The sequence below is a fragment of the Tinamus guttatus genome, unplaced genomic scaffold (assembly GCF_059628265.1).
Source record: "Tinamus guttatus ecotype Peru unplaced genomic scaffold, ASM5962826v1 Tinamus_guttatus_pri_ptg000599l, whole genome shotgun sequence".
Taxonomy (NCBI): Eukaryota; Metazoa; Chordata; class Aves; order Tinamiformes; family Tinamidae; genus Tinamus; species Tinamus guttatus.
In genome coordinates, this window is record NW_028289133.1 from 2,859,496 (window position 1) to 2,868,140 (window position 8,645).

The following is an 8,645-nucleotide window of genomic DNA, read 5'->3' on the forward strand; positions in this document are numbered from 1 at the left end:
CCATCTCCAGCTGTATTGCCCACCCCTGTGCCACGGCGCTGTGGCACTGAGTGTTTAATGCCCCTTGTGTCCCTGTGCATGTTCCCAGCTGCGCAAGAGGGTAACTGATTGCTGAGGGGGAAGAAGATGCTCCGAGCAGCTTCCATCTCTTTGCATGGTGCTTTGGAGACCACCAAGAAACAATTTCCTAGATCTGAGATCTCCTGGGACAGCCCTGAGGAGCAAGTGGGAGTAGGGGTGCAATATGGGAAGCGGCTCCCTGCTCCGACAGCCCCATCCCCAAAATGAGCCCGGCAATGCTGGGCTTGGCCCTTAATTTACACAGGGTACGAAGGTGCTCCTAGGGTGAAATTCCCTCTTTTAATAAAACTCCCATTTAAATAATCAAAGTCCCAGAGATGAGCCCAAGAGAGCGTTTCAGAATACTTTTACCCAACAGTTGGTGTGAGATCAAAACGCGTTGGCATTGCGCTCCTTCCTGGATAACACGCCGTCATTATTTATTTATCTGAACCAAAGTGCTTGATGCTTTCATGCAATCACTCAGAGCCTGATCGTCTGACTCTTCATTTTTCTTTTTCTTTGAATTTGTTGTGTTTCAAAAAAGTTTTGAAGCTGTTGCACTGGGAAATCCATAGCTTAAGTGGCAACTTGCTCATCTTTTATTTATTTTTGCTATAATCCCATTGTTACTCATTCAAAACTCCAAAAGATCCTTGTCCTCAGTTAAAAGATTTATTCTTGGATAGGAGCCTAATGGTGGCTTTCAAAAGAAAAGCATGTTTTCTTGGTTTTATGTAGAAATTTTCCCATTTATACTTTTCCCATTTATGCTGTATCATTTAAAGAATTGCTGTCAGCTCAAGCCAAGTAAGTGTAAAATAAGTTTTTCATATCAGAATCAAAGCCACTTTTTGTATACTTCACAAACTCAGACAGAGGGAGGTTAAACCAGTGAGTGAGCCAGGAATAGGATGTGATTAGACTGATTTCTGGCCTGTTTCCCAACGTTCTTGGAGAAAAAATATCTTTCCCCCTTAGAAAATTGTGATTTTCACTGAGAAATCTGTTCCCTTTTCAGTATGCAGACTTTTTTATCTCACAAAGAAATTGGTATCTCAAAGTAGATGCTCTTTACTAAAATGCTTCTCTTATTGGAAAAAAAGCATTTTTTTTTCCATAGAAATAAAGATTCAATAGGAAATTTGCAGTCAGCTGTTACGTGCGGCAGGCAGTGCTGCTCTCTCTTCTCTTGAAAGTGATTTCATACAGAATCTCCACTTCTGCGTATCCCTGACACTGTTGTGGTTTTGTAAGCACATTTTCCTATTTTGAAATGTTTTCCTGTCTCCTGTTCTTGTGTAAAACATCCTCACAAAAAAGGAGAGAATGACTAATTGGAAACTACAGAGGAAACTACAAAATCAATTGCACTCAAAGAACTGTCTAATATAGATACTAAGCAACTAAAGAAAAAACAGAGAAATATGTGTCTATATTCTCTTTCTGAATCCAGCCAAAGGAATCTTGTCTATTACTTTGAAGTTTTTTCTCAGACTGAATTTTAACCCTTATATTTTGTCTCTTTGATGCTCAGCAACACAGATATGTACCCACATCTTTGGGTACACCAAAAATATTGAAAAAAAGGGCAAAGACAATCTTCCTGGGTTACAGGGTTATGTTGTCCATTTACACCAAAAGAAAATCTGATCCCCAAGCTGACTGTGCTCCTTTATAAAATTAATCCATAAGATTTTCTGCTCATAAATAACTGTGAAATGATTGAACTTTAAAACATAAGACTTCTCATGTGCTAAACCTCACGGAAGAATAATCTCTCGATAAATTTAGTTTTAAAGTAACGGAAGCATAGATGATTGCAATTCTATTTTTAGACATGCGCAGTAAAATATCTCCACTTGGCTTATGGAAATGTTAGTTTAAGTCAGAGCCTCCCGTTGACGATGGAGATGGTGGGGGGTGAGAGGGACAGCAAGGTCTGCATGGTGAGCAGCCCTGGCACTGGGTTTGGAGGCAGTGTTGGAAGGGACATTGGCCCAGATTGCATTGGCCAAGGTAGGGAGAAGGAAGAGGAAATAAGTGAGTTATGGGATGGCAAGAGCTACTGGCACTGCTAACATTTTCTGAGATGGCTACATCAGAAAAGCGCTTTCAGTCTGGATCTGTATCACTGCTATCTGTGCCAGCCAGCAGAAACACTTAAATGTTCAGTTCTCAGGCTCATTAAAGTGTGTACTGTGTAAAAAAAATCAGTTCAGGACCTACCTAGGTCTGTGTTATCATGGAATACCTAAAAAACATAAAAGTAGATCAGCTGGGTGACCACACTGAGATCTGTTTCTACGTCAGCTACATAAGGAGCAGACAGCTCAAATAAATCAGCAGGCCTCTCTTCTCAGCTATCTTATTCTTGTTAGGCACCGCTGGAGTAAGTGTTAAGTATGTGAAGTGGGATTTCCCATTACATTCTTAATGTGAATCTTCAATTTAATTTAGATTCACCCGGGAATATTACAAATTGTAAGAATTGAGAGCATCAGTAATGCTTTTAATAGTCTGATATTTCAAGCTGGAGGCTCTTCTTGTTTGGACCTAAGGGCTGACTTACAGGCTCTCCTTCGTGTTTTGAGACAGTATTTTCTACTGCTCACTGCTGGCTCTGGTCCTTCAGGGAGGATGGGAAGGGAGGGATCAGAAGTCACGCTTTGTAATTCTGAGCTGCAAGCTTGTCTCTTGTGGCTCATTTTTCCAGTGTATCTTCTTTAATTTTTTTATAACTCACTGATTGCAGATTAAGTGAGAAGAAGCATTTCTGTAGAGGACTCGTATTGGGTTGAGGCCCACAGGGTGTGTGAAATGTATCCTGCAGAGGTTGAAAAGGAGTGTCTGTGAAATGCCATCCAAATTTGTTTCTTTTCTCCATTGTGTCTCATATCTGGCTGGCAGGAAGGGTTGGCAGATAAGGTTGAGACTACTTGTAACCACTGAAAGCTTTGGGAATACTTCTGTAAGGGAAGGAGAGTCAGGGGAAGCATATTTTAGAGGCAGGCTAAACATATGTACATGTTAGAAGAGAGAAACTGTGCTATGCTGTTTGTTCTTTTAAACCACTGTATGCTTTGGCATAATTGTCAATCTGCAAGACAAGTCCAAGCCTGGAGCAGGAATTTGTCTGTGAACTAGGACCAAGTTGCTTTTTAAACTGCTATTTTGTCTTCTTCTTCATGGGTGCCAGAGTTTTGAATATTACTAGGCATTGCTTCATTCCACAATAAAAAAAAAAAAAAGATGAACTCAGAAGAATATTGCCCTATGTAACTCTATAATCCAGATCTCAGTTGTCCCTTTAATCTGTAGGAAAATAAATAAATAGAACCATAACGGGAAACCTTTTTTCAGATTCCTGACTCTGTGGTGGTTCTGAGTGTGTCAGGCTAATCTGGGTGGTCGTGTTTCAGCACGCTTGTCATTGACTGATTAAATATGCACAGTTCTTTGAAGCTAAAGATATATAATTAATGTCGTAGTGCAATTGTGGTCATTGGAAAGCTTTCATAGAAGTGTTAAGAGTTTGACACCCACCGGAGTAGAAAAGCCCCTTGGCCTGCCCCCTTACTACCATGCACATGGAGATAGTTGATCTCGTTTCTTTCAAAGGAAAATGGGGAAAAAAAGGTTATCCAATATCACATACTTTGTATCATATCCACAGTGGTCTGAATCTCAGGGAATGGATTTTGGTCCTTGATGCACCTGCTGGGACAGAAATGCAGCTTTTAGGAAGATAATAGTATGCCTGAGTAATAGGGATAGCCTAATATGGCCATATATTTGAGGGAAATTTTACTTTTTTTTTTTTTTTTTGGTCTGAATGAATTAAAACTTTCAAGGAAAATTGCTGTCTTCTGGAGAAAGCTGTTCTTTGCTTTGACGGTGATTGAAAAGAAATGCTCTATGGAATAATCTGGAGTAACATGGGAATCGGTTTGCAGGTTAAGATATGTATATCAGGCTGCATGTAGGTGTCTGTATGTGAGCTGAGTGCCCAAGCTCCTGTTCATCGTCAATAGAGATCTAGGGCTGCATGCATTAGCTGACACACTAGTGTCCATGGATATTGGAGATGGACTAGGGTATCCCACAGCTGCTGTGGGATTTGCAACTGCTGTTCCCTAATGGCACAGGTTTCCCACAGGGCTTGTATTCCTTCCCACCAGACCCAAGCAGAAGTTTAGATATGGTGGAGCAATCCAGAAGGCCCCATACACCAATGTGACCAAGCCTAGACATTTGGTTTGCTAGTACATATCTACATGTCAACACCTTTATCTACGCATTGAAACATCAATGCTTTTGCTAGGATCTAGAGCATTTTTTATCTCATGCTGAAGTTGACATCTAAAACAGGCCATATGACTCATGTCCTAACCATGACTACCTCTCCCTGAATATCTAAAATCCCATAGTTCTTTAGTTTGGCTGTTCTGTTCCATTGCATCAGAGATTTTGGTTGGTTCATTGTGTGTATGAGGCTATTTCCCAAGAATTTTACATACAAAATGCATGTATTTATAGCCAAAAAATTCTATAATACATTATCTGACCTGACCAAGCTGAGGGACAGGACTACATCTTAAGGATGAATAAAGATATACATGAATGTGTAGTGGAGCAGACAGCAGATAATACTTGAATTAATAGTTCTTTACAGGGCATCTTAAAGATTAGGAAACTTGTCCAAACTCCTACATTTTTGTCATATTTTTAATTTTTTGTTGAAAATGCCCTAAGAAAGGAAAAGAAGTCTGAGTGTTCAAACAGTGCAGTTATTCTATATCATACCAGAACCCTACCGGAGAAGGTGGTTTTATTCCTCCTACATGTAATGTCCTTTGGGGACGCTCACCTAGTCAGAAACAAGGCACAGAAACAAGACTGACCACAGAAGGTGATTAGGACCAAAATATTGGATGATCTTGCTATTGCTATTTATCACTGTTTTCATTCATAGGAATGTTATTTTTAAGAATAGTTAGTGGTAGTTCCTTCAGGAAACATAAAACCATTCCCAAATTGTGAACTAGTGCATTTTCCATTTAGGAAAACCTCCTACATTGATACCATCATCAGATGTTTCTCTTTCACAGGCCACTTGACATGTTATTTATTTTCTGTTTTACTAATTGACTACTTGGTCCCATAAGTTAAATTAAGCAAGAAGCCACAACAACGGTTGCAATGCTAGGCCACTGTTGTATACTTCCAGTGCACTGTGCCTCAGGCCCAAATGAGTATTACCAACCACTCAAGCATGCACTGTTGACACATAAATACGTATTTGGATGTAGCCTGTTAGTAAATGGAATGTACCCTGCAGTTTTATTTGGATGATTATATATTATTGTTAATTAACAGAAAATGTCATGACTTTTGGAAAAATAATTGTTCATGCAATGTGTTATTTACTCTAAAAAAAAAAATTCCCTGTAAAAAGATAAGGAAATTATACAGAGGAGAAGGGAATGATGGAATATTCAAGAGAGCCACAGGGTTCTCAGAGGAATGAGTCTCATTGACTGTCAGTGGGACATAGCCAAAATCACTTCTGGTAAAGTGACTGACTCATATACCTCTAAAAACACCCATGCTTCTCATTCTTTACATGCCCTTCTTCTCGTGTTCAGATGTGCTTCATGTTTTGGTTAGTTTCAGGACAAATAAAGTTTAGTTTGGCTAATCAATCAGCAAAATACAATAGCTAGAAGAAGGCAATCATCATGCTGGCATTAAGGGTATTTGAAATAAAACATATATACGTATATATATATCACTGCCTCTTCTGCCTTCTTGCTTTCATCTGCCTCATTTACATAATGGCTTAGAGCATTATGTAATTCAAATCAAATAGCTGTCATTCAGCCCCAGCTTCCGTTACATCTTTGCCATGAATCTACGCTGAGTCCCCGAAGCCGATGGGTTTGAAAGGAATGACAGAAATGAAATAATTCTGGCTCTCAGACACCAGGGGTCTGACCCGCTGCCTCCCGCAGTGAAACAAAATACTTCCCTTGACTGATGTGAGCTAAGGATTGGACCCCCAGAGCCTGTGTAAGCTCTTAACTCTGATTCCTAAACTTGGCAACTGAACATGCAGTTTTCAATTGCAAATGGGCAGAATATCCCTCCCCTTGGACAGCAGTAATCCCACTCTGTCTATCGGGGGGAGGAAATCTCTTTCTTTCCATCAGAGTGGAGGATTCGCTAGCTTTTTCCAATTTGTGTTGTCAGATTCACAGTGTACTAAATAATGAATCAAATCCTCAATATAACCTGGCAAACAGTGACCATACCCCAGCAAACAGTGATCAGCTACTCCCTGGTAGGATTCACGAGCCTCCATTCCCATCACAAGAGAAATAATTTGGCCAGTGTGCTTCTAAATTTGTGACCTTTGATGTTATTCATGTGTGTGTCATACGGCAAAAGCAGTGAGGTATCCTGCCCTGGAGCTGGGTCCCCATACACTGCCCAAATCCTTGGACAAACAGGGATCTCGTGTCCTCCTCCAGAAGAACTTATGATGAGTAACAAAAAAAATGCATTGCATTGGACAAACAAGGCAGTAAGATAACAGCGATAAAATCACATAGGTCTGGTGTGAACGTTACTGGCGGACTAATGCTCCATGCTGTGGACAAAGAGAGGTATTTGGAAGGATTATGTTGACTCTGAATAAGGTAGATAGGCAGGAGGGTGAGATAATTTGGTGCGATAATTATTAGGAAAGGGACTGAGATGGAGAAGCATGGGGGCTTGGGTGGTTAGAGATGTAAAGATGGGATGGAAGGCACATAACTCTTGAGCAACAAGCTCCCGATGTTGCAGAAGGAGGAGCTGTTAGGAGGACCTGCTGCCTTGCCTCATAACCAATGGCTGCAGGAAAGGGACCTGCCACCTCCTGCAGCTTATATTACACATCCATGCAAGTCTGACTCTCCTTTTCTTTATCTTTCACATGTAGTATTTTATTGACTTTCCACCTCAGCCTCTTTTTGCTCTTTGCACACAAAATAAGGAGAGGCTATATTGTGCTGTTTACTATTAAAAATAGGCTTCAGTTTGGTTGTCATGTCTGGTTCTTCTCTCTTAGTTCAATGCTAAAATTGTAAAAGATGCCCTGGTTTTGCTTGCTGAGTTCCATCCAACTCTTTTTAATGGGAATAGTCCAGTTCTGCTGAGTGTTTTGAGAAGTCTGTTGTTTTTTTTCCTACTGATGAAATGTTTCTCCATAAGCTACATGGTGAGGGGAACAGTGATGCCTTATTTATACGTTCATGGTAATATATCAGGCAGTCTGGTTTGCCAGCCATAGTTCCCTCTCCCCTTCAAGGCCTAGCAGTAAAGCTTTTGGTAGTCAGCATAAAACCTGACTTATTTCAGCAATATAACTATCTCATAATGGCTCCAGAATATATTTTAGTATCTGGTTTGCAGCTTCCTAACAAATGTTAGAACATCTTTATAAAACTTTCTGTGAGTAAAATGGACCAGATTTGATATATTTAATTCATGTGAGCATTAAAAGCACCCACTGGCGCAAGTAGCATATATTTGACATAATAAGGGGTTCTCCTTTAGATTTCTTAGTTCTTGTTCAAAGTGAAGAAATTTTTCCTTCTCCAAAGCTCTTCTGCAAACTCTATTGGTTCAGAGTAGCCGAGGAGTAATCTTTCCCTGGATCTGAAGGCTGAGTGGTTCATAGTAAAATAACTCTGAGGCCAATCTCTAGTTAATTAAAAGCAACATGAAAATCAGATTGGTGCAAAGAATGATAATTTCCAGTAAAATATAAGGTGTTAACTATAATGTACTGCTTTCCTCTTGCTTGTTCTTGTCATTCAGTTGCAACATAATTTGAAATAAAAACACCTGCAAAAAAGTAGAATATTTTATATAATAGAATATTTTATCATAAGAGAAGACTTAGTGCCAGCATTTAATGTTTGACATAACATTTGTCATCTGCAGATACTATTTCAATATTGGGATGAAATCTTCTGAATTCATTTCCTTTTAGCACATATTAGCTTTCTGAAGACTTTATCTTATGAATACATCATTGACAAGGTCAGAATGTTGTGATTCTGATGAGGAAGATGCCAGCACAACTCATTAAACTAGATTTAAAAGAAGACATAGTGTAGGCAGAGCTGCTTGCAGACTGAAGGCTTGTAGGTCAGCAATTCTGAGATTTCAGTTTTGGACATTGTGCTGTTTTTCCTTCCCAATGTGAATTGCAATGAGGTCTTCTCTTCCTTACTTATTCTAGCCCCTGGTCAGCACGTATGCTGAGCAAACCAGGCTTGTTTGAGGAGATGTGTGCGTTATGCGATGTCATTTCAACCTGCAGGGTTGCTCCGCGACGTGCACAGCAAGCAGAACCTCCGTTCCATCATTCTCCCTGCGTCACACCGGGGGTTATGCCAACACCACGCTTTTCCTAAGACATTTCCTGCAAGAACTTCGTATTGCATCTATTTTCATCAGATTTTTGTGGAAGACACTCTGCCCCTCCTTTTCCTTCTCCAAGGTCTTTTGTGCTGAGCCTGGTGTTCTGCATG